Source organism: Stenella coeruleoalba, assembly GCF_951394435.1.
Source record: "Stenella coeruleoalba genome assembly, chromosome: 6".
NCBI classification, from domain to species: Eukaryota; Metazoa; Chordata; class Mammalia; order Artiodactyla; family Delphinidae; genus Stenella; species Stenella coeruleoalba.
Genome location: NC_137151.1, coordinates 76,203,927 through 76,231,845, shown reverse-complemented (window position 1 = coordinate 76,231,845; position 27,919 = coordinate 76,203,927). Strand labels below are relative to the sequence as shown.

Here is a 27,919-nt window from a genome sequence, read left to right as displayed (position 1 = left end):
CTATGTTGAGTAAGAGTGCCAAGCCCCTACTCCTAATCTTTATGTGACACTCCAATGGTTGCAGTTATAAGCTCTAACACTTTGGGGAAATAAATCGATCTAGTAAATGATAAAGAAAACCACAAAGTTAATACTCAACCATCTGGAGAGATATCAGGTAGTGAATAGGCATCATGAAATTGAAGGCTTGTGCTGTTGGTTCTTTCAGGATCAGCTTTAATTGTAGAGAGCACCCTGCACACCTTGCACCTGGCACCTGGGCCAGCCTGCACCCTCCAACTAAGCCAGGTAGGGGCACAAAAGCCCAAACACTTTGGCCCAAGACCCTGACAGACAATACTCTCTCCAGAGGTGCTGGCCAGATTGGCCAAGGCTTTGTTGGTTCTCCTTCACAGTTTGACTTCCTCCTTTACCCGATTTTAGTTTCACCCTTCCCTCCCACAGGTGTTAATCCTTAATAAACCTCTTGCATCTCAAACTCTGAGGAATGTAGCTGTAACAATACTTTAAGGGCTTTCATAAAAACATGCATACGTATACATATTTTTAATTGCTAGGAACTTTTTGAATCTCAAGAGTCCAGACATGTAAACGTACCAAATAATATATTTTGAATAGTAGTACTGGGACACAGACACCGCCCCCCGCCCCCCACCCCCACCTGTCAGGGTGGAGAGTCAGTGCGGGTTGGGGGAGCTGTGAAGGTAGGAAGAGGCAGGTATCTGCTTAATCCTTCTTCAGACTGAACTGATCATATAATTCAGAACCACATCTGGTTCTGGCAAAAGGGCAGGACAACAACAGTCAACAGGCTCATGAAACTCCCCAACTGGCGGCCTCTAGAAACCATATCCTCATGGGTCTACAGTGTCCCTACTTGGTGGGCCCGTATTATTATATTAGACAGCATGACCTATGTACCTATGACATCAGGTCCATGTCAGAAGATTTCTATAAAATCATTTCTAGGACATTGTCAAATATAAAGGGGTTCTCTTCAATATTCCTCAACAGTTAAACACTATGTTATAGATGAAATCAGTATTCTGCATGGAAAGTACTGACTGACATACAATGCAGAATTATCTGAATCAGTTTCCATTCCTCACCACCTTTCTAACACTTTGGGTGCCCTCTCATCCATTATGCCTGTTCTAAGTGCCATTTTACTCCTTGTTACTGTCAACTCTGTCCTATTAAAGAGGTAATGATAACTAAGCCATCTCAAGAGAATTTGCATCTTTAAAAAAGGGACCCTTGGAACCCAAGAAAACTTTCTAGACTCCATAGAATGGAACAACATAATGGAATTAAAAGGCATATGACTCATATTTGGGGGCAGAGGACTTTCTGTTACTCTCAGTTGAGAAGGCAGCTCCTGGCCCTGTAGCCAGGCTTGCAGAGGGAGTGTGTTAAAGGAGGAGTGAGGAGCAGACTTGTCTCTCTTTTCTAGTGGTCTTGTGCCTCCATGCACTTGATAACCGTTTCAGATGAAAAACTGTGGTCTTCATTTCTTATTAATGAAAACCACTTGCCTCTTTTTCAGAATTTTACTGCAATAAGGAAAGTACCTTTATTTTAAAAAGAAGAAAGGAAGAAAAGAAGAGAGGGAAGGAGGAAGAAAGAGTTTAATCTTGATTAACTCTTAGAAAATTTGTACATACAGGATCCCGGAGATATAGACATCAAATTGGATATCAAAAAGTAAGGAGAGAGCAAAAATATTTGGTTGTAATCTTACAACAAATCACTCGCTTTTTAAATTGTACATTTTTTTTAAGTCATAAAACTTAAGCAAAGCAAAAGAAATACATATTTGGAACTGATATGATCTGTTCCTCTTAAACATAAAAAGCTCACAAGTTATTTCAAAGTCATTGCAATTTTCTTTCAGTTTCCAAATACTGAACTGGTTTTAGCATTGTCACTCTGTTATCAACTAATTTACGTTAAAACTACTCTAGAAATCTACAATTTAAGCAACCTCTAGATAAAATGGGTCACTTTAAAGGTACACGTTTTAGTGAAATATCCTATGTTGCCTGACTGAAAACGATACTTTTGTTCAAAGAAAATGTCAACAAAATCCTGTTTGGGATCTAGGTGCCTCTATTAAAGGACAGAAGCTGTTTAGAGGGCTACTGCAGCTACTGCAGGGACCCTCCTACGAATTAGTGGAGCATTAATGCATATTACAAATGCAAAACATAACCTTTTAAACACCAAGGTAATGAGAAAGTTTGGAAAAAATACTGAAGAGGTCATATGAAAGAAATCTTATCTGAAACTTTCTTACGTGATGAAAGTAAAGCCTCCCCAAAAATAGAGCTGCCTTGAGCCCCCCTTCTGGGGCAGCTTCCAGCCTCTTTCCAAGGAGACTGCCCAACAGAACCTTCTATATTTTCACAGTGAAGACCTAACAGCTCCCACCCCAACCCTCCCCTCACCCCTGTTTTGGTTAAACTGATATATAAACCCTTAACCTCTGGCTATTCTGCTAATTACTCACTACTGAGTACTGCCACATGCATACTAAACTTTTCTCCTCTACTCTGTCTATTGTCAATTAATCTGTGGGCCCTACCACTGGAACTTAAGTTGGAATCTTTCACTCCGGGACATGAGATGAGGGAAGAAATTCCCTGCCTTCACTCTACAGGCAAAGAGACCTGAAAGCTAAATTTTAAAAAGTAATTTTTTTAATTTATATTAATTTGTCTTGATGTCTTTCTCAGAATTTATGCAGTTTGGTAAATTTTGTTATAGGGTTGGATGCTACTCCTCTATTTCAGGACCAAATCAGCATGACTTTCTACTATATCTTGTTAACTTTTGCAAGATGTTAAAATCAAATAGAATTTTTATATGATACAAATGTTTATGGTTAACACAAACACAGTTTTTTTGGTAAATGTGCCTAAATTAAAATTTAAAATGCACTGAACAAGTAAAAACTGTTTTATAGGATGATAACATCTCAGTTAAAGTACAGAATGTCTAGAAACAAAGCATCAAGATTATTACAAGGGTGATGTGTGATCTTGGTTTCATGTACCCAAGTTTGAAGAATCATACATAAATTGCGGTGGTCACCACACCCAAAACAGTAATGTTTCCATAGTAACTGGTCTACTTATAAAGAAACGGGTAATATGGAAGGAGAACAAAGAAACTAAAGTGAAAAATAGAAGTAACTGGCCCTGAATATATAATGAAAAGAAAAACACTAAGACAGGATATGTCAAGATGGTGTTTTATCTCAGGAAAATATTAGGAACTTGGAAGATTCTGGAGGACGAAGAGTCATCTTCTGTTCCTTTTGAATCTTTTCATAGTCTGAAACAAAGCCACGTACATAATAGACACTCAAATACTTATTTGGGGGAGGGGAGAAGGGAGAGAGAGAAAGGAGGAGGAGCAGCAGGAGGAGGGGAAGAAGGGGGGAGGGGGAGGAGGGGGAGGAGGGGAGGAGGGAGAAGAGGGGGAGGAGGGGAGGAGGGGGAGGGGGAGGAGGGGGAGGAGGGGAGGGGGAGGGGGAGGGGGAGGAGGGGAGGAGGGGGAAGAGGTGAGGAGGGGAGGAGGGGAAGGAGGGGAGGAGGGGGAAGAGGGGAGGAGAGGGGAGAATGTGCAGATGAAAGGAGAAAAAAAGTGAGAATATCCAAGAGAACAATTCTGTACCATCAGATCAATAGGCATCCAAATAATAGAGCAAATATCAGTCATTACTCTTGCCACCAATTCTCAGACAGAATGACCAACTGTGAATGCTAAAGAAGAAAACGTCCTTATGAAAACCTATGATTACAGGTGCCCATAAATGCCAATCATGTCACTCAAACTGTGGTGGTCACTGTGATGAGAAAGGTGCAGCCTTAAGGTAAACTATTTTCCTAAGTTTGAGTTTCTTAATTCATTCAGCCTGTTTTGAATTTTGAGAAGAGGAAAACATATGTTTCCTTTCCCAGTGGCATTTTTACCCTCAAGTAAGTCAAAAGTAACTATCCTGTCAAAAACTCAAGTAATAAAAAAATGCATGATTTTGAAGAGTCATATATTTAAACACACGTGGATATTTTATAGCATGTTTGTAGGTATTTTGGTTTTTCAAATGTGACCTTTGGGCTTTGATTTCATTTTATGTTCTGTGTTCTAAGCTTATCTATCTTTAAGCTTACAAGAGCAATTAAAAATTAAATTGGCCATATTGGAGAGATTAATTTACTTGTGCTGCAGATTGAAACAGAAATAATTCAGACTATATTTACAAAGCAGTTTGACTCTGTAAACCTCAATGCTTTATAAAAACATCATCTAGTGATATGTTTGAAATCACTGTGTTGATTGCATAGAAACAAACTATGCGCTTCTGTGACTTGAATGTGCACACAAATCCCCTGGGATCTTATTAATATGCTGATTCCGATTTTGAAGGTCTGGAATAAGGCCAAGGGTTCATCACTTCAGACATCAGGTGACACTAAAGCTGCTGGGCAGCAGGTCACATTTTGAATAGCAAGGTTTTAGAGAACTAGAATTTTTCATTAAATATTTCCCTTTTTTTCTTCCCAGTTTTTGACTGATTCATTTAGAATTTTAACCTTTATAATAGCTAAGTGTTCCCTTTGCATTCCTTAGTACATAAAAAGGATTGCACACTTGGAATTTCCCTTAGAAACCTATAAGAATTGCTCACCCCAAAAGGTTGATTTTGTTTGTCTCTCTGTTTTTTAGAGACAGAGAGCCCTTATTATTTTAAGTCCAACTCTTGCAACAAATTTTGCAGTATTTATGAAATGTGCTGTTGTGAAAATCTAAAAAATAGTCATAGATTCAGAAGATATCTCCAGACCTGACCAACAGTAACATTTTTGGCAACACATGGAGGAACAGGAAGCTGTAATGAGTTTCTTTCAGCCCAAAAAGCAGCCACAAACTATATTTCATCTGTTATTGGAACAATAGAATCAATGTCCTCCATATGAGCCAGCAAAAAAGACACCATTAAAATGCTACTGGAACCCATGGATTGAAAAATGGTACAGACTAAGAGTGTAATGATACAAGCAGGACACAAAGGGGAAGCCAGGAAATCTTAAGGGAGATCTTCCATGGTCTTGACTCTATTGAAAAAGGACACACATACACATGGAAACAGTTTCTCATGATTTTGTATTTCTAGTTTTAAATTTATTCTAGTAAAGAGCAGGAAAACCCACCTCAAGAGATTCTGACACTATATAGTTGGGCTCATGCATTACAACCTTGATTCACCAAAAAATGGTAAAACCTAGGATAAGTTTGCCCCTGTGAATAAACTCAAAGATTATTGGTATCTGGTTCTTCCCCTTAAAAGAGACAGAAAAATGTAAGTTAAAACTTATAGCTTCTTGCTGTTGCTGTTCTCTATTTGTCCACATACTTTTAGTACAATCTTGAGTAGGTAATCAGGTAATTCCATCTGCTACCTACTTAAGACTGTACTATTTAATTCCTCTTACTCACCTGGTTAATGTGTTATAATTCTAATGAACTATATAGATGGTCAATGAGCAGAATAGTTTATAAGGAAAGAGAGTAGACTATATGTGTACTTATTTAATCTCAAAATAAAATAGAATTTCGGGAGCTAAAGTTAACATATAGATTTGACAGCAACAAAACTTTTTTACAATTTTTTTCCATAGTTGGATGTTTAGCTTCTTACACTAGAGCTGTACTAAATTACCTGATTTTAGGTTTGTTAAAAGCTAGTGTGAACACTAAAATACTGTTATTAACCACTATTACCTTTCTGTTCATTTGTCTCGTACCCGTGTCTCTTAAGATGGAGGGGAAAATGGTACATGATTAACTACACACATTAATGTGAGTCAAAAAGCAATAGTCTGTTGTTCCAATAACAGACTAAATTATTATAAATTAAGAATGTAATTTGATTGAAAGGTCAAAAATGTTTCAAAATATAGTCAAGAATACTGTATTTGTACCGTATATGAGTATCTGACTCATATTACATTGGCAAATATATTCACCCAAGCATTGATTAAGCAACTCTCCAAAGCCCAGAACTTCGATAGGCATCACCACCCCCTTTTGATGTCAAAAGGTAGATTAATCTTTCTCAGTTGCTATGTGATCAAAGGTAAAAACAAAAATCCCTAATCCATAAAGTTGTACACCTCCATTTTAAAGCACAGACTACCCGGAAAGTAGGAGAGATGAATTTCTTTCACATTTATTCCCAATATCTTAAATAGTCACACACTTATGAGAAAATCATAACCCACTCACTAAGACATTTCCCTAGACTCAGAATGGAACTGAAATAACAGCTGACAGCATTTCTTAGATAAACATTTTCAATGGCATATATTTTTTATTTTATTTATTTATTTTTTTTGCGGTACGCCGGCCTCTCACTGTCGTGGCCTCTCCCTTTGCGGAGCACAGGCTCCGGACGCACAGGCTCAGCGGCCGTAGCTCACGGGCCCAGCCGCTCCGCGGCATGTGGGATCTTCCCGGACCAGGGCACGAACCCGCGTCCCCTGCATCGGCAGGCGGACTCTCAACCACTGCGCCACCAGGGAAGCCCTCAATGGCATATAATGCATTCGTACTGACAGGTGTAGAAACTGACCTGTAATACATGTTGCTAAGTATATTCCCAAGCTTCTAAGAGATACTCCCATGGTTTACTTATAATGTAAATAAGAAGAAAAATGTTTGTTGAACTTCATGCCTTTTTACACACATAATGAATTGATTTTTCAGAGACGATGTGGCTATCCTGAGCCATAATAAGGTCTTAATCTTAACAGTAAGGGATCACAGTTATTAAACAACAACAACAACTGCCCTGTCAGTTACCTCATGCATCACTGGCTCCTTGGCAGGTCACAGGACCACTCTTTCTCTACCCAGAAATTACACCCAAAAGGACACGGGCCACCTTCAGCTTCGTAACACGTGTGGCCTGGACAGTGTGATTCGGTTTGGTTTGGTTTTTGCAATTTGGCACTTTGAAGGCTTTTAGATGGAGCCTGGCTTGCCGCCTCACCCCACTTTTCGCTCTTCCTCACTGTTTAACACTGTCAAATCCACTCATTTTTGTTACCTGTCTGATCTCTGTTCTAAGCCCTGAACCGTAAGCCAATGTCAATGGGAAACCCCACAATACAAAAGCATCCACTGCAATATCTTCACCTGGAGGGAAAATGCTCCTTCTCTTTTCCCTTACACCATGATGAATAAGTATCCTTTTATTTTATACAACAGCAAGCCAGTGTTTGAAATGCTAGGGAATACTCAGCACAAACCAGTTTTGGCAGCATTTCAGCCACTCTTGTGACCCTGAGCATCCTGCAAAACTGTCTGCTGATCTGTACGCGGCTCAGCTTGGTCTCTCAGTCTGCTCTGCCACATTTCCTTGCACCACTGAATGAAAACCTGAGGTCTTTCGTCTTCCCTATCCGCCTATCCTCTCAACCCCCAGACAATGGAATTTTCCATTAGAAAGAGACAGTGTAGCACTCGGAGGGGAAAAATCAGTTTTTTGTTCTCCTTCTTCTGTCCACTATAATACAAAGCTTTGCTCTTCCTCCCGGGAAAATGTTAAGGCTGGCTGGCAGTCAGTTTGACAGAAGGAAAGCAGTGCAGCGGAAAATTGGATAACAGGATAAAAATCTATGGGGCCACAGGAATCCCATCAAAACTGGCTCCTGTCAAAACCCAGACAAGTGACAAGGACAAATATAGAATGTTATTTATATTTAAGTATTTCTAATGATATCATAATTATACTTCTGCCTCTGCTAGACAGCCATTTTCCTGTGAGCCACACTCTGCAAACTAAGTGTTGTATGTTGGAGAAAATCTACATAACGATCAGACAGCCTCAATCAGACGCCCAGGAAAAGTCCTATAAACTCCTCAGATAGCTATGTCTAAAGCTCAGAAAGTAAAACTTTATTTTTTTCCAACACATTTTCCTTAGAGTATGATAGTCAAGTTCAGTAAAAACAAATTATTCCCAGCCCTTTGGGCCTGGGAAAACCAAGCTATCTAGCAGGTAGCTAATAGATTAACTTCACGTAAAATTAAGTCTGATGTTTTGGAAAACGTCTTATTTTCTTTTTTCATGTGTCATTCTATTGACATATTCTATTGAGTCATTCTATAGATCCAGTTACTCACTGATGGCCTTAATTTATTAAACGGCACAATAAGTTCAATAAACTGAAATTCAAATTGCCAAAAGATGTAGATTTCCTTATTTTAAACTTGGGAAAAAGTTTTGATATATTCTAAATTAATATGTATTATAATTAATTCTATTATTAAAACCTGACATTTTAGAGTCCTTCCTTAAGAGAATACACTGTAACTGATACCAAATAATTTAGCACCACAACACAGAGCATTCATAAATATATGCTGTATGTAGAATACAAATCATGTTTTACTTCCATAGAGCTTTAATTCTAAGACTTCTAAGCACTTATTGATCATCTTTAATGTGTATATACTCTTCCTCTTTTATGGAAGGACAGCCACACACATACACACATCAAAGCTGTGCAAGAAAAAGCAGAGTGAAGTACCATCAGCATGCAAACCATTAATTTACATAAAAACAATATACTTATTGCCCATAATATACAAGACAACACACCAAGCGCTGGAAGAAAAAGCAAATATAAAGGGATATTTAGTCACAGTAACATGCCACCTACAACTTAGGTTTGGAGCGCTTCAGATCCTGTTTGGACAAACTGAGGATCCTCCAGCCTCCATGTCATTTGTAGTCTAGACACCTCTGCCATGCTATCCAGGCTCCCAACCATATGAACCCATTTTACTGAACAAATTTTCCCCTGCTGCCGACTTCTCCCATTTTGCTTAAAGGACTCACTCCCTCACTCTTGCTCATACGTCCTGTTCTCATTCTTGCCTTCTCTTGCCCTTGATCCCTCCCTCTCTCTCCCAAAGACTAACCCTTTAAGGTCTAGCTAAATTATCACTTCACCTCAAAACCTTTTTTTTTTTTTGCGGTACGCGGGCCTCTCACTGCTGTGGCCTCTCCCGTTGCGGAGCACAGGCTCCGGACGTGCAGGCTCAGCGGCCATGGCTCAGGGGCCCAGCCGCTCCGCGGCATGTGGGATCTTCCCGGACCAGGACACGAACCCGTGTCCCCTGCATCGGCAGGCGGACTCTCAACCACTGCACCACCAGGGAAGCCCTCGAAACCTTTTCTGACTAATCCAAATGATGGTTTACCTTGTGTAAAGTGTTTAACGTTTACGACATTACTTGTCACAACTCCACAGGGAGGCAGTACTCCATTTTAGAGAGGCATAAAGCTCAGAGCAGTTAAGTAACTTGCCTCAAGATACACAGAAAAAAAAGTAGCAGAGTCGATATTCATACCCCATCTGTCTGACTCAAAGGCCTACTACTCAGAGTAGTTAGGGAACTTCTCTGTTATTTTGGCCCCTAATACTTTTTTCTCTGAACTCATGTTCTAGGTGGTATCACGTGATTCACCATTTAATAGTTCTCGTGTTCATATGTACTACTCTGGGTTCTGTATTTAGACTATAAATGAGTAGAAGTTTATTAATCTCCCCCTCCAGCCTAATACCAGGCATTTAACTTGTTGATGGATTGAATCCAGCAAATCTAAGGCATTTTAATACATTAGAGAAAAAGCTAGGCTTCTCTGACCTTTACTATCTTACCTGTGGTTTGGGTTACTCATAGTTCTATTAGCCCTGGGAGACTATTCTTCTTCTAGGGCACTATAATATGTGAAGTCACAAAAGAACATCTTAATTTTAACTCAGCAGGTCTTTACTGCATGACAATTATGTGACAGCATTTTTCCAGGTACACAGGGGAAAACACTGAAGAGGTTTAAGACAATCTCTGCTCTTTAGAACCTTACCATCTTTGTAGAGAGAGATTTTATCTATATACATTATATATATAATGCATATTAAATGTTACATGTATTTATATTACATGTATTATATATGATATGTATAAGTTAATACACAAAACATGAGTTTATACATGAAATATGCTTTAGTACCATGCCTAGTATACAGTAAGAGCTTAATAATGTATCTGTACAGTGCCTAGTATACAGTAAGAGCTTAATAACGTATCTGTACAGTGCCTAGTATACAGTAAGAGCTTAATAACGTATCTGTACAGTGCCTAGTATACAGTAAGAGCTTAATAATGTGTCCATACAATAAGAGCAAATGGAGGATAGTGAGTAAAATTTATTCTGCCCCTATTCATAATAAATGGTTATCATTTATTGCCACAGATATCATTCAACAAATATTTAGTGTGTTTCTATTCTGCGCCTTTCCAGAACTTACAGTCTGGCAAAGTCAATGCTGAGACGGTGTGGAAAACATAACAAATTGAACTTTTTCTTACAGGGCTCTCTCCTGAAAAATGCCTTACCAAGTCCTTAGTATGAGCTCACTTTTTCCAGCGTCGTATTTTTTTTCTCCTTAAAAGTGGAATGCAGCAAAACAGGATAATGTTTTTGTACATCTAGTTTATATGAAGTCTGCCTATGATTTTATTTTAGTATTAACACAGACATATGCTCTCTCTTGTGATTGTTATTACATGAATTTGGATACATTAGCCTAGAGTTAGGTAGATTAAATAGAAAAATGTCATTGATAGCTCTAGAATCAAAAACAATATGTGCTTCTTTGATTCTGTGATTTATTTAATGGATTACAATGATGCATCAGCTAAAGGGTGGTAATTTAAATTATAAGCGGAGGGTTCAAAGCTGTGGCTAATTCATTACTGACACATCTCTAGTTGAGGTAGTAATTTAAAGTCATGTGTGTCACATTAATTGTAATCTTGTTTCCAAATGACAAGATAAATATCTCAAGGAACGTAATATAGTACGGTTATAGGTCAAACCAAATGAATGTCTAAAATAGATTAGCACTAAGTGCATGCAATATGTCATGTTTATCAAATTTAAAAAGGATAAATCGTATTAACATTTAGCAGATTGCTCATTACACATTATCAATGTTTAGCTTTTAGGTGCATTAATACTCTACTTAGTTATAGCATTCTCTGAGATGCTACAAAAATACCTGACTGAAAATCTAATACTTGAGAAAAAATAGAACAAGCTAATTTGTACCCTTCCCTACCAAGATTTGATTGCTTTGTTTCACATACATGTGAAATAGATATATACCTTGGCCCTGAAGGGATTCACATAAGGGCAATGTTACAATTAGCATAAAAGAAAAATGCCAAAATGCCAGGTCCCTACCGATCTGCATCCATATCTCTGCTTTTAATTTAAGCCTCTGCAGCAGGTGGTACTGGGTCAGAACCCAGAGCAGAAAACCTATTCTGTCTAGAATAGAAAACCAAACCGTCTCCCCAATATCACACGGCAAAATAAGTGCAGAATAAGGATGTAGGCTGTTATTGTAATTATAAACTAGACAGTTGGTTTTGAGATTTGGGCTGAGATTTCTCTCTTTTGATTTCAGTATGGATTCATCCATTTTCCTACCTACAAGCCCTGAGATGACTGGTGAAGTGTCTGTCCAACTCTCTTTCTCACCATGCCTCCAAGTCACTATACACTGCTATTTCCTGAGCCTAGAATGCCTGCTGTGGAAGAGCTTTGCATTACTTGAATATTTTGAAAAGTCATTTAGGGTAGCTTGAGGAACAATGAAGAAAGGACAGCAAATCAACTAAACCCAGCCCGCAGAAATATTTTGTCTAGCTAGCACAGGTGTTCTTTGCGTTTCGTTTGTTTTTCATTGAATCTGAGTGTCTTTAAAGCAAGGCACGCTGCCTCGGAGTTCAACGGTTTGCTCTACTCCGCCTTTCCTTACACAAAGCCCCAGCCTACCTCAGTGTTACCTATATAGGCAGTAGAGTCTATAATAGATAGTCGTTACACTGGAGAGAGGGCATTTGTTTTGCCAAGTGGAGTTTGCACAGAACTAAAATAATCAAGACAGCAGAGTGGACTTTTAGGGACTGTGTAAGGGAAGGGGAAAAAATGACAGTTGAGGCTAACAGCAAGAAGAGAAATTTTGAGAATGAAAACCAAATGATCTGCTAGAGATTCATATTAAGGGTCTGTTAGGCTGTGTGTAATGGAAATCCTACCCTCTGTACAGAAGAGTTTTAGTAAAATATTAATTTCTCATGAGTGTGTTATGAAATTGGATGTGTTCTAAGGAACCAATCAAGCGCTGAGAGTCTCAGTACAAGGCAAGGGCTGAGGATATCTTGGACCACATCCGGATTATGACAACACAGAAGGGTAAATCCTTGTATCGGGGATGTTTTCTCTATCTAAGTTATTATGTGAGAGTTTCCTGCCATACAGCTAACGAAGTTAACTGCATTTAACTGGTAGATAGGAGATGGGCTCAGCCAATTAGATGCTTCTGCTTCTCAGAGAGTGAAAGAGGACAGACACAGTGACAGAGACTACTTACAGTTCAGTGCATCCCAGGCAAACATTTAAAGTGAAATGATTCAAATAGTTTAGCAAATTCAGAATGGATGCTTTAGTTAATTGGTTCCACCGGAGGCTAAAATCATTTTAAAACTTATTAAACCCATTTAGAAGCTATGTCAACAATCTCAATTTAAAAATATGTACAGGGCTTCCCCAGTGGCGCAGTGGTTGAGAGACCACCTGCCGATGCAGGGGACACGGGTTTGTGCCCCGGTCCGGGAAGATCCCACATGCCGTGGAGCGGCTGGGCCCGTGAGCCATGGCCGCTGAGCCTGCGCGTCCAGAGCCTGTGCTCCGCAACGGGAGAAGCCACAACAGTGAGAGGCCCGCGTAACGCAAAAAATAAATAAATAAATAAAAATATGTACAGAATATAAAGTTCTCGAGGAACTATAACTGTGTTTATTAAGATGTAGCATAGCGGATTCATTTAGAATTCAAATCCCAATTTACCACTTACCAGCTGCATGACCCTGAACAAGTTACTTAACGTCTCTGTGCCTCAGTTTCTTTATCTATAGCCTCAACCACCAAAGGCAAGGTGGGGGTGATTACCATAATGGACAGCAGCGCGAGAGCAGAAATCAGAATAGTGTGCCTCACACAGACCCGTGGTGCTGTCTAGTAGTAGTCAGCTAGGACTGCCGTAACAAAACACCGCAGACCGGGTGGCCTACACAACAGAAAGCTATTTCCCCACATCCTGTAGCTTGGAAGTCCACAGTCAAGGTGCTGGCAGGTATGGTTTCTCCTGAGGCCTCTCTCCTTTGCTGGCAGATGACCTTCTCCCTGTGCCTTCACATGCCTGGCATCTCTTCCTCTTCTCATAAGGACATCAGTCACACTGGATTAGGGTCATGATTTCATTTAACCTTAATTACCTCGTGAAAGGCCCCATTTCCAAATACAGTCACATTGGGGGCTAGGGCTTCAACATACTGGTTTTGGAGGACCAAAATGCAGTCCAAAACTGGAACTAACAGTGCCTGCCTCATAAGGCTGCTAGGAGGATTACGTGAGTTAAAATTTGTGAAGTATTTACAACAGTGGCTGGTACAAAGGAGAGCCATGCAAATGTTTATTAAGTGATATGGGAAAAAAATTAAAGACTTAAAATCTGAGTTAATTTCCTCATCTGTAAAATGGTAGGACCTCTCTCTTTTTGGCAGATAGGAATCGGGCATGTGTATTAGTTACCTATTTCTGTGTAACAAATTACCCTAATGTTTAGCAACTTAAAACAAACATTTGCTATCTCATACAGTTTCTGTGGAACAGGGATTCAGGAGCAGCTCAGCTGGGTCATTCTGGCTCAGCCTCTCATGAGGTTGTCATGGAGACATTATCTGAAGGATCCGCTCCCAAGGTGGTTCACTCACATGACTGACAAGCTGGTGCCAGTTGCTGGCAGGAGGCTTCCATTCCTCACCATGTAGACTTCTCCAAAAGGCTGATGACGTGCCCTCACAACACGGCAGCTGGCTTCCTCAAAAGCAAGTGGTCCAAGGAAGAGCAAGTAAGAAGTGACAACGTCTTTTGTGATCTGGCCTCAGAAGTTACATTCCATCACTTCTGCTATATTCTATTGGTCACAAAGATCAACCCTAATACGAGGGGACTACCCAGGCCATGAATACCAAGCAGAATCATGAATAGGAGTCACCTCAGAGAATGGCCACCACACTTGGTCAGTCAGATGCTACTGCCAAGACTTTGAAAAGTGAAAGTGAAACAAGGACACAGTGACAGCTGAAGATCACTTACAGCTCAGCACAAATACCAAGTGGAGATAGCACCAGTTACAGCATCCCAAGCACACAACTATCCCGGTGTGTTCTGAGCTGTATTTTCCATTGTGCTAGATTTTTTTGGGTTCTGTCTCACTCTCTAAACCTATTTCCCAGTCTCCCACTTAATTCTGTGATATGCCCAATAGTTTTTCAATAATTTTTTTAATCTGCTAGTCAGTCAGCTTCTATTATTTGTAACCAAGAACCTTGACTAATACAATCTAGAAAATTTCCCCTTTGTCCTCTGCTGCTATACATCTTCCTCTTTCCTCAGACCTCATATCCCAGGTCATATGTTATTTCCTTAAGAAAGCCTTCCCTAGCTCCTCAAACTAGGACAGGCACCTCACTCCATGTTTGAAAAGCACTTTCTATTTCTCATTCTCACCTCTGCTACTAAAAGTTATAATTAACTACTCTTATATAATCAATTTTCTTCCGTTAGAATTTTTCTCCATGGGGGCAGAAAACATAACTATCTTGTTCATTGCTATATCCTCAGAATCTTCACATAGTAGGTCTCTCAAAAAGGAAGACTAAAAGTCAAACACAAACTTTTTGCTGGGCTTATTGTCTTTAGGAGAGAGCTGACATCCTCAATCATCCATTTTAGTGTGACTTGAGAATGATGCTGTCATTTATTTTTACATTTTCCAATGTATTTTTTCTATTAGTTTTGAAATTGGTGTTTTCAAAGCTGTTTGATGTTGCCATCCTCTATCACCAAAGATTCCAGTTTAATTTATACTTTATTCAGTCAATTCTTTCTCTATGGAGAGGCCAAAATATAAGAAGTTTGCTTCATGAACATGGAATTTGAAAATGGAGTTAATTATTGGATTTGATTGTTCAATGGCATCTGGCTAAGGAAACTTGACTGAGAACTGAGATATTCCTGCCAAGATGTCTGACAGGTCCCTGAGCCAGCGCTCCCTCTGCAGGGATGGGAAGTGCCAATGCTCAACTCGCTGGCCCTTGTTTTCTCTGTTGACCCCTCTCCTCTTCCAAGTGTTTCATTATTTCTTTAGATATGCTATTCCCATCCAAGTCTCCATTTGATGGTGAGGAACAGTTTATTTTAAAGATCAGGTTTGCCTGATCAGGTTTGGAAGATAGAAAGCAGGAGGAGGAAAAGCAAAATTCTTAAGAATGATTCTTTTTTAAAATTAATCCAGTAAAATCAACATGACCTGCATCATCAGCTTGAGGTATAATTAAGATATTAAGTCTTTTTCATATTCAAATTAATCATTCAATCCCCCACAGGACCAACTTAAAAGGAAGTCCAGGGCTTCCCTGGTGGCGCAGTGGTTGAGAGTCCGCCTGCCGATGCAGGGGACGCGGGTTCGTACCCCGGTCCGGGAAGATCCCACATGCTGCGGAGCGGCTGGGCCCGTGAGCCATGGCCGCTGAGCCTGTGCGTCCGGAGCCTGTACTCCGCAACGGGAGAGGCCACAACAGTGAGAGGCCCGCGTACCGCAAAAAAAAAAAAAAAAAAAAAAAAAAAAAAGGAAGTCCAGTGGCTCCCTCTTGAAACCTCTCCCCTTAACCAAGCTGTCAAGAACCATGGACACTTACACAGTCCAAAGGGGTCATCTCTGTTTCTCAGTTACTCATCTTTAGCAGAAGAACAGAAGGAGGCAGGGAGGGAGAGACGGAGGGAAAGAAAGAGAAAAACTAGAGGAGGAGGAAGAGAAGGCACTCAAGCTGTCTGACCAGTTTCAGACTAGCCCCAATATTCAATTGTCATTCCTGTCGTCACTGCCATGCAAATTCACTGCACTTAGCTGATCTGGTCCAGTGCATTCATTTGAGCCTTTTTGCCCTCCCAATGATGCAACAGGAGCTGCAGAGGTGTACCAAAGTTACAGATCTCCTCTTATCTTTTCAGTCTAAGCCACTGTTCCCACAATATCCCCTTGTGACAGGGAGGTCTTCCAGGCACACACTGTTATGGAATGAATCTTCATGATTTCCTACAATTCACTTGTCAAATATCTGCCTTCCCTTGGGACAAATGCTCCTTTGGGGACACAGGTGAACTTATTTGAAAACATCTCAACCTATCCAATGTTAGCTAGGATACGGTGGTCTCAAACAAAATGGGGACATTCTATTTTCTCCTAGAAGTCCTTGACAATGCAAATTTATTCCACTTTTCCCCAAGCTTACACAGCAAAAGATACACGGAGAAAACTTTTAAGGAGTCACAAAATATTCTTATATATACTTTTCCTGAATCAATGGGTTCTTACTTCTTCCATTTGAATAATAAGTGACCTTAAAGAAATTCTCAGAATTAAGAAAATCTGTTCCAAATTGATCCCTTGTAGTCACCTAGCAGAAAAGTGGCTTGCACCTTCTTTCACCAACCAAGAAACAAAAAACTGTTCTATCCTGCCAGTATCCCTCATATTTCTATACAAAAATAAAATAAAATAAAAATATAGCCCATAATCATTAAAGATATTATAAGAAAACGTGGAACTGACTTGAAAGGTATAATATAGTAGATAAATGGACCATTTAGCACAGAGTTACCCTTGGTAACAGTACCCTAAATTTTGTCCAAGTATTTATCCTTCCTAGATGCAGCCTTTGTGTTTGGAACACATAGTCCCCAGTCCCACGTCCATAGAGGTAGACTTGTACTGCAGGTCTAAACTAATTCTGTTTCCCTGGACACACTCATTGCTTCAGGGATGGGTCCATAGCTCAATATCAACTTAGGAGAGCCAAGTTTTTGCTCTACTCTTGAAGGACAGAAGTTCTCTTTCCTATTACATAAGTAACCACCACTAAAAAGCCTGCCTTAAAATGGAGCCAAACCAGAGTAAGCAGAACCAATAATAAATCCTAGTCACAACAGATATAGAGTGCTCAATTAATGAAACAATAAGCTTCCTTTTCGGTTATTTCAGTTTGGGATTTCTGTTGCTTTCTATGAAAAGAATCTCATCTGATACACATGAACCAATTAGCATATTAGAAGGTTAAAACAGGAGATGTACTAGGTAGGTAGAAGGGAAAGAGTGGGGAAGTCCACTTTCTTTTTCTCTTTAAATTTGTGCCTCTTATAGCCACTATAACAACAGGAAGTATAGTTTAATTGGAAATAGGCTAACACAGTTCTAAGAATAATCATCTAAGACTAACTGCCTGGGTAGTTTTGATTTCAGCTAAATTTGCTCTTCTGTTATAAAGTGTACCTCTCCTGATTAGTACTTGATTAAACACCACCAACAAAGATAACCTCTTAGAACTGAAATATCAACAGCTTTCTGGATTCCATTTTTTCTTAGCAAGAGAATAAGCATAGCACATTGTTTAGATGCTTTTAATTGGATGAATATCAGATATACAGTGTTTTTCTATCATTGATGCCTTGTGTGCTAAGAATTTCATTACGTCCTAGTATTACCACATAAAAATTTCCTTGTGTTTGTCACAAACATATTCCTACACATAAAGATAATAGCTACAACTTCACTACCTATACACTGAATTTTTCTTTAAGAGTATCCACTTGACGTCATGGAGCACCTAATCCAGTTGAAATATTCTGCTTTTGACCATGATTTGTTCTTTTCAAAATAGACTTTTTTAAAAAAAGAGGAAAATTTGAGTAGATTTTTATTTCACCATTGGGTCCTAAGCAGTTACTGATTATCCATTCCATGTAGTTTTGTAAGAAAAGAAAAGGAAACTCAGATGTGGCCCTTGCCCTCCAGGAGTTTATAAGCTGCTTCTAGTTACAAAATGGGCAGGGTGCAAAATTTTTAGTACCATTTACACAGTAAAATACACATGACTATAATACAGCATCATTAAGTGAGGTGAAAATATTTGGTAACGGGGCTCTTAGTAAATATCTGTGGTCTCATCAGAAGGAAACAGGTTAGTCAGGAGAGGCTGTTTTAACATTTACCAATACCTGAAGAGTCACATAATGTCCTGAAATGAATGATTTTTATCATTCATCTATTCAAGAAATGATTACACGCATTCTACGTGTCAGATGCTGTATTAGGTGATCATCTTGATGCTTCTTGTTTTCCTTAGGCTTTTATCTTGGATGAACACCAGTTGTGCAGAATCATTACCCTTGGTTCACGACACTATCATTGACTTATTCAGGTACCACAGTGGGCTTTCTCCAGTGTGTGGCTATTGTAGATACAGGCTCATGTTTCCTGATACACATGACTGTATATACATAAGGGAGTGGAACTGCTGAGTCAAATGGTATACAAATGCTCTCATTCACAATACCAAAGTATTCTCCAAAGTAGTGGAACCCATTTATATCCCTACCAGCAACGAATAAGAAATCCAGTCGATCTACACCTGCACAAACACTTGGTATTACTAGACTGCTTAATTTTTTCCCGTCTGTTGTGTGTAAAATGGTATCTCACTGTGGTCTTGTGTTCCTAATTAATTTTAGGTTGCGCATCTCTTCACATATTTTGAGGTAATACATACGTTCCTTCTTCCTCTATTTTTGACTCTGTTAGTATTCTTAACATTATAGGTACAGATATAGACATAGATAATAGAATAGCAAATACAAGGTTCTAGCAAGTCAACAAAATATGAAGGATCACTTAAGAGGTCAAAGTCTCTCGTATTCTTTGCTTCTTGGGACTGTGTGAGAGAAAATGTGTACTTTGGCCTAGTAAGTAAAGGAAATACTAACTCCCAACTATTATTCACCTTTCATAACGTTAGGCAAGTTTGCATCAGAAATCCTCAACTTCTCAGCCTTTCCCATACGGCATCTCACTCCCACAGAATTCTAGTCAAATCAAAAGAAGAGAATGTGGACAGGAAAGGTCCCTTTTACAAAGAATGCTTCTGAGTGACCCAAGACCAAGACCTTTTCAAACTGTAAACCTCATGGGTCTGGTCACGGTCTGGAGACTAGTAAACTGACCAGCAGCACAGAACCCTAAGGTCACCTGGAGCCACCCCTGATGACCACACCTGGATGACCTGTACTGTGAGACCACAGAAAATCATTTCAAACAAAAGTCAAACTGGAATATACACTAGATTCAGAGGGGCAAGAGATATTTGATTTGGGCACATGGCAGAATACCAACTAAAGTGGTACTCTCACTTCTTCTATTCCCAAATGTGAAAGATAAATAATGATCGCACAAAAATGTTTGCTTCACTAGGTGCCTGACACTTACTGAAAAGCACAATGAAATACTGGAGACATTATATAGCTATAAAGACAAACCGAAAATAATTTAATAAATTAAGACAAAATTTTTTTTAAGTTTTTAAAAGGGGGAAAGAAAATTTTACATATTCAAGGCATATTCAGAAGTTCTAAACTTTTTAAGATCGTGTTTTTTTCCCTCAAATGAAAGCAATACATTACAAAACTTCAGAAGCCAGAGTTTCTAAGCAAACATAAGAGGTGGGGGAAGACTCAACTGTAATGATCTTCATTTGCATTCATATACTGTTCTTTTTTTTATTATTATTTTTAAATTTTATTTATTTATTTTTGGCTGCATTGGGTCTTCGTTGCTGTGCGCAGGCTTTCTCTAGTTGCAGCGAGCGGGGGCTACTCTTCCTTGCAGTGCGCAGGCTTCTCATTGCGGTGGCTTCTCTTGTTGCAGAGCACAGGCTCTAGGCACGCGGGCTCAGTAGTTGTGGCACATGGGCTCAGCAGTTGTGGCTCGTGGGCCCTAGAGCACAGGCTCAGTGGTTGTGGCTTGCGGGCTTAGTTGCTCCGCGGCATGTGGGAACTTCCCGGACCAGGGCTCGAACCCATGTCCCCTGCATTGGCAGGCGGATTCTTAACCCTGTGCACCAGGGAAGCCCCATATATACCCTTCTCTTAATCCGTTCAGGCTGCTATAACAAAATGTGATGGACTGAGTAACTTAGAAACCAGAAAAATGTATTTCTTACAGTTCCGGAGGCTAGGAAGTCCAAGATCAAGGTGCCAAAATGGTTTTGTTCATAGTGAAGGCCTGCTTCCTGGTTCATAGCCTGTATCCTCACATAGTGGAAGAGTTAGGGATCTCTCTGGGGTCACTTTTATAAGTCACTGATCCCATTCATGAGGGCTCCACCCTCATGGCTTAAGTACCTCTCAAAGGCCCTACCTATTAATACCATCGCATTGGGCATTAGGATCTCAACATAGAAATATAGAGAGGGACACAAATATTCAGTCTATAGCAACTATATGCCTAGTATATTTTCTTCCTCAACGTTCCAGTATATTCAGAATAGGCAGGTATTTAAATTTGCATTTTAACCAGTGGACAAATTGAGTCAAAGAGAAATGAGGCAACTTTCTGAAAGCGACAAGGGGATTAGCCTCACCAACAGACGTAGAAGTCACATCTCCTAAAATCCTACCATGGCCTGTAATTGGGCAAAACCACTTTCTGCTCTTCTCATGATAAATAGGTTTAAAAATAGTACAATCCCAATATCGCATCAATTGAAAGAGTTTTTTTTTTTATAAAAGGTATAAACATGCCATGTGATGAGCTATTTTAATTCTGTGTGTAGATAAGGAATCTGCGAAAAGCTTATGAAACCAGTTATCAGCCACCCCAACTCTTTTGTGCTTCCTTATAAAAATTCCCGGATGTCATAACTGTCACACCTACTTGTTAAATTGGAGAAATTCTTGAACCGCAGTAAACAGATGCTAGAACAGATGGAAAGTTTCTTTTTGGGCTGAGAAAAAGAAATTTCCAATTAAGAAATGCCTGGACACTATTTTATCTCCCTTCTAGTTGACTGAACTATGAGATTTCCTTATGTCACAGTTTAGAATTTAAAAAGTTTCTATTTCCCTCGATATTCTTTATTTCTTCAGGTACCCATAAACATTAGCTTAAAATATACTCATTTTTATGTCCCCTTTATAAAACTGCTATGGTGCTTTAAAAAATGGAAAATTAATGATATATTTTCATGTAACGTTTATATTTAACACCTTTATTCTTACCCATCATGTGTTAAGTTTGCCTCTTACATTTTCTCGCCATTCACTTACAACTTTAAATAGTATCTATCATGCGTCGAACACTTATTTCTTCACTGTTTTATCCCCTACCTACCCCAAAAGAAGCATTACAGAATGCAAAATAAAATCCCTCCTTTGTGCAGGTATGAAAGCAGATGTCGGCTTTTCTACCAACTATCCTCTCAGCCCCCCAAGAGCAACCTCCACCCAACAGTTACCTTCCTTAGTATCTTTCTAGGGAAAAGATGAACTGGTTCACTCCTGAACGGTTTACCTAGCAGCTGCTTCTCTGACAGGTACTCTCTCCAGGCCCTGATGTCCTTGTGAGCTTTTTCCATGCTTCACTGATGCCACCATTCCAAGTTCTTTACTCCCCCAAATTACGACTAGCTCAAGGACACCCAGAACTGCCTTCATAGAAGGTCTGTGGCCGTAAAGGGAGATGTGCAGCAGCTCACAGCTGCTTGAGGTACCTGGAGATAAAATATCAGTGCTAGTCTTTAAAGGTCCTCAGCCATTTAAGTGCACTTAATTTTTTAGTGCAGTTTTAATTTCACAGCAAAATTGAGCAGAAAGTACAGAGTTCCCGTATGCCCCCTGCTCCCACATATGCACAATCTCTCCCACTATCAACATCTGACACCACAGGGGGATACTGTATTTGTTAAAATCGATGAACCTACATGGACACATCATTATCTACCCAACTTCCATAGTTTTCATTAGTGTTCACTCTTGGTGTTGTATATTTTATAAATTTTGACAAATATTTAATGACACGTATCCACCACTGTAGTCACACAGAATAACTTCACTGCCCTAAAACTCCTCTGTACTCTGCCTGAACATCCTTCCCTCCCCCTAACCCCTGGCAACCACTGATCTCTGTCTCCATAGTTTTGCCTTTTCCAGAACGTCATATAGTTGGAATTGTACAGTATGTAGCCTTTTCAGTTTCTTTCACTTAGTAATATTAATTTAAGGTCCCTCCGTGTCTTTTCATAACTTGATAGCTCATTTCTTTCTAGTTACTGAGTGATATTTCATTGTCTGGAGATACCATAGTTTATCCATTCACCTACTGAAGGACATCTTCGTTGTTTCCAGGTTGGAGGCATTATGAATAAAGATGCTATAAACATCCTTGTACAGGCTTCTATGTGGACATAAGTTTTCCATTCATTAAGGTAAATTCCAAGGAGCACAACTGCTGGCTCATATGGTAAGAGTGTTTAGTTTTGTAAAAAAATGTCAAACCATCTTCCAAAGTGGCTGTACTATTTTGTATCCCACCAGCAATGAGAGTTCTTGATGCTCTATACCCTCCCCAGGATTTGGTGGTGTCAGTGTTTGGCATCTTGGCCATTCTAACAGGTGTGTAAGTGGTATCTCATTGTTGTTTAATTTTCAATTTCCTAATGACATATGATATGGAACACCTTTTCATGTGCTTTTTACCATATGTATATCTTTTTTGGTTAAGTGTCTATTCAGGTCTCATGCCCATTTTTTTTTTTGGCGGGGGGATGGCTTATAAACAACAGAAATTTATTTCTCATGGTTCTGGAGACCAGTAGGTCCAAGAAGAAGGCACTGGCAGATTCAGTGCCTGGTGAGGGCCTGCTTCCTGGTTCATATACGTCCATCTTCTTGCTGTAACTTCATATGGTGGATGAGCTCTCTTGCCCATTTTTCAATCAGCCTATTTTCCTATTGCTGAGTTTTAAGAGTTCTTTGTATATTTTGGATAATATCCTTTACCAGATAGGTCTTTTGCAAATATTTTCTCCCAGTTTGTGGCTTGTCTCTCTTTCTCCTGACATTGTCCTTCACAGAGCAGATTTTTAGTTTTTTGTTTGTTTGTTTGCGGTACGCGGGCCTCTCACTTGTTGTGGCCTCTCCCGTTGCGGAGCACAGGCTCCGGACACACAGGCTCAGTGGCCATGGCTCACGGGCCCAGCCACTCCACGGCATGTGGGATCTTCCCGGACTGGGGCACGAACTCGTGTCCCCTGCATCGGCAGGCAGACTCTCAACCACTGAGCCACCGCAGAAGCCCCAGATTTTTAGTTTTAAGGAAGACTAGTTTATCAATTATTTTTTTCATGGATGGTACCTTGGTGTTATATCTAAAGTCACTGCCATACCCAAGGTCATTTAGATTTTTTTTTCCCTATGTTATTTTCTAGCGTTTTACAGTTTTACATTTAGGTCAAAGATCCATTCTGAGTTAGTTTTAGTGAAGTGTGTAAGGAAGGCCTGTGTCTAGATTCACCTTTTTGCCCGTGGATGTCCAACTGTTCTAGCACCCTCAGTCATTTTTTCAATAATTGAATTCTCAGCCTCCCTGAGCTCCCAAAATTCCAGTTTATTTTTTATTGTGAAATAATGTTCCTATTCTTCATCTTCTCAGTTTTTCCACAGGGCCTATTTTTTTTTTTTTTTTTTTGCGGTATGCGGGCCTCTCACTGTTGTGGCCTCTCCCGTTGCAGAGCACAGGCTCCGGACACACAGGCTCAGCGGCCATGGCTCACGGGCCCAGCCACTCCACGGCATGTCCCGGACCGGGGCACGAACCCGTGTCCCCTGCATCGGCAGGCGGACTCTCAACCAGTGCGCCACCAGGGAAGCCCTCAGGGCCTAATTTTTATAAACAAACTCACTGATTAAGGTACATCTAAATAAGCAAGATGCTTCCTTCCTGTATGTCCTCTGTTAGAACATGTTAGGGAACATCTGGGTGGGAGGGGGGGTGGGTGCTCATTGACTTTGCCATAATTTTATTCCAAATGCAGATAAAACAGACCCAGTATTATCATATAAAAAAAGTAATCAATCATTGTGCTGGACATCTTTCTAATTTTTATCTTGTGCTTTTTCTTATCTTTCTCTTCTTTCTCAATGCTTTGTGAAATAAAACCACAAATAGGCTTGTGATAATGAAATCCTGGTTGAAGTATTTAAGAAACAAAATTATTTACTGTGTTATATATATGGTCTCTATATGTTACACTTAAGTACTCGATTGCCAATATTTAATAAACCCTCCAAATTTCAAATGCTTACTCTCTTCTATCCTCATTCTGGCAATAGTTAGCATTCTGTTTTCTAAGATGTATCTTAAATAAGTCAACACATTGTAGAAAACAGTTTAATAAGTGAATGAAGCCCTTTCTTTCCATCTGCTTTCCAACTTCAAGGGAGCGTTTTAAATAATTATTACATTTCTTACAGTATGTAAGAAAAGACTTAAGGGGCTAACGACTGAGATTTGTTTGCAAGGTATAATAGAAAAGTTTCTTACAAAAACATGTCTTCGTGATGAAGACAAGAAACGTACGAGGAAAGACAAAGCAGTAAGAGATATTAGTAAATGATTGCCACAATATATGCGAACCTTCAGAAATGTGAGGAGAGCATTAAAACAAAGTAGGTGTGCAATTAGAGAAGTGTGGATCATATAATGATACCCTTTTTTGTAGAATTCCAACTGCATCAGGGCCCATTAATTTTGGGTGAATGAAGTTCTGCTAATGTTCCTTAGAGTCTTTAGCGTTGAGCTGCTATAAAAACAGGCTTTAACTGATTCTGGAGATTTAGGAATGTTTCACAGACTCTGACACCTAATGAAATAGGAATAACCATTTATCATGCATTTTTGTTTCAACATCCATTGTACAGGCCTTAGAACTACTGGAAAAGTATTTATAAATATTTATAAAGACATTCCTCATATCCTGGAGTTAATTTGGTGTTTTCTTGCCTTCTATGAAAACAGGTAAACAGAAACATAGAGAAATTAAATGAATTTTTAAAAGAGAAGCCTAAATATATGAAGGCAATCATTCTAAACTCTTTTCCCCAGAAACTGTCTCCTTTCTACCAATCTTCTTAAAACAAAATAATTTTCCAATAAAAAAGGCAAATGTCTAAAAATCAACAAGGGTAACATATAAACATCAACACATTATTTTCCTCTGACAATGTAAGCGATCAATTGTCAACGCTCTGTAAGACTGGTTCTAAATTAAGATTTAGTCCCAAAATAAAAGAGGAAAAAAGTAAAACTTTAATCTCTTTACAGAATTAGGCTTTATATATTTACCTCTTTTTCCCCTTAAATTCTATTTAATTTTACATATAGTTTGTAGATTTTCTGCTCTTTTCCAATAATGCCCCTCTTTGTTTTCCCAAAGAAAGGATGTAATGATCCCACTAATTCTTTCTACATTAAAGTTTTACAGTAAAACATTACCTCTTTACGTTCATTGCTTTTCTTCAGCAAACAAGTTCTAAAGTTAAATCCGTCCATTACAAGCCAACAAAATAAGATCACTCTGAAACTTGTGCCCAAGGCTGCATTCGGGGCCCCTTTTGCAAATGTGTGTTTATATTTCCATGCAATTGAAACAATAACAATTTCTCCTCCAAGTCACTTAGCATCCCCACAACCAAGTGTACTTTAGTGTGTAAAAAAACAGAAGTTTACAGAGGTTTGAGGAGACAGTCCTATTCAGAACCTTCGCTGGGTTCATTCAACAGAAGCACCTCTTCGTTTTTTACCCACTGCAAACAAAGAGCTCCTGGCTTTTTAATAGCAACAATGAGAAACAAAGACTGGTGAGTAGCTTTTCAAGTCATCAGCCCAGCTGAGGAACTGGCCATTGACAGCTGGACTGACGGAATATTATGAGTCGTCAAAGGAAGCCCGCAAGAACCATATGGAGTGACATTCCAACACTTTTAATATATGCCCCTCAGAAACTCCCATAGCTGATGGCGTTCACACAGCTGTAGGTTATTAGGAAGGAGCCTTAAGTGAACGAGGGAGCCCTCTTTAGGGTCATTCACTATCATAATAATGTTAAGTAAAACCTGCTGGTGGTGAAGCAACTGAGTGGAGAAGAACAATATATCACTGTTTCCCCACGGCTACCATAAACTAGGGAGTTCTATCTTTTGTGTGTTGTGAGAAATTAATTTTAGGTCTGAGTTTTATAGTGATCTCCTGGGGCTAATAAATGTGGCTTTTTATCTGACTTGTAGTTCTTGAAATTCCAAAATAGACCTTCATGAAATAAATAGAATTTCATTTGAATTACATGCAAAACATTACCAAAAAATTCAGAAAGAGAATCTCTAAATAATCTCTGGAATACCTCAAGTGAATAATCAATTTATAACTTACAACCAACATGAAGGTTCTCGAATACCATCCTGAATAGCCAAGGCTCTATGTGAAATGAAGATACAGGGGTAGGTGTCCTTCTCCCCAAATTATTTCTTTACCATTATTGATAACATATTAAAAGTATATTACTTATTAATAAAACTCAACCATTAAGTAAAAAGTAGCTTTTAGATAAATTTGAGCTATAATTTTCATTCTACAATGGAGAAGCCAGTTTCTTTTCCCCTTTGAATTTCAAGCATGCCAATATTCAGAAAAACATGATATAATAAGGATCATATCAGAGTCTAAAAATAATAGGTGACTCCCTCCATTGTTCCTTCCACATTTAGTAATCACCTGTTATATGATTAATAGCTGTGGCTCAGTTTAAGCCTTCTGTTTCTGGACATGGCTAAGAGAAATGAAGTCAAATGTCAAGCCAAATGTACTGGCTTCTGTATGAAGGCAATAAGGGAATGCCAAAGAATCACTCACAGCTCATTACAAGATAATGATCAGATTTTTCTCATCTGTGTAGATGCTTGATTCAACAAGGTTAACATTGTTGAGTCAATAAAAGCACCTCATCAAAAAACACAACCAAGAAACCTATTAAATAAAGAAAACGTTTTTAAGTTTTCAATTGTAGTGCTTCTTTATAAATGAATAGCACCTGAATCAGGACCAGCCCTGACAAAGAAGCGCTGCTTTGATGCAGTACCATGCTTTGTCTTTACTGTACACAGCTGTCCCTCCTCATCCACAGACAACAGCATGAGGCATTCATGCAGTCAAGGAGTTGGAAGTTAGGTGCAGGTGGAGCTGCGGACAGTCTGATGAACAAACATCTCAGAAGAACATTCTGCTGCTGCTTTTTGAAGAGTGATTCCCAGAGCACTTTGTTGATTTCCCTCTTTCCCTTGATTTTTAAGTTCTCTTTTCAAATTTCTAGTCTGTTCTGTGTTGTTTTATGAGGTGGTCGGTCAGGGGTGGCCACAAGAAGAGACAGAGAGACTCAGAAAGACAAAGTTAATTACACTCACATGTCCTAGAGAGACGGTGCATGCAGGGCTGCATGGAAAATCACCCGGGTGGTCACAGGCAGAAGACAGGAGTTCAAGGAAAGCTTAGGCCTCCACCTTTACTGGGGTTTCTGTGGGAAAAGCAAGACAGGGCAGGTAAATGGTTAGGATTGGCTACTGTCAATAATTCCAAAGGGCCTTGGACTATAGGGATGGTCCTCTAGTTGCCTGGTTCCTGGCCTTGGGATAATTAAAGCAGAGGAATATTGCTCCTGGGGTGTATGGACCAGATAGAGGAGGTGTTGCTTTGACTGGTTAGTTTGCATATCAAAGGCATGCCTGCACTGGGATCTTTGCCATCTCTAGGAATTAGCTCACCCCAGA

General features: G+C 39.4%; 1 protein-coding gene across 7 annotated transcripts in view; it reads right to left on the bottom strand.

Annotated features, from left to right (window-relative positions):
• ITGA4 (integrin subunit alpha 4) overlaps positions 1-27,919 on the bottom strand; it is a 463,364-nt gene that overhangs the window by 310,189 nt on the left and 125,256 nt on the right. For all 7 annotated transcript variants that reach the window (XM_079924117.1, XM_079924118.1, XM_079924112.1 and 4 more), the window contains one exon: positions 27,557-27,666. The gene's annotated coding sequence lies outside the window, so the exon portion shown is untranslated. The remainder of the gene's footprint in view (positions 1-27,556; positions 27,667-27,919) is intronic.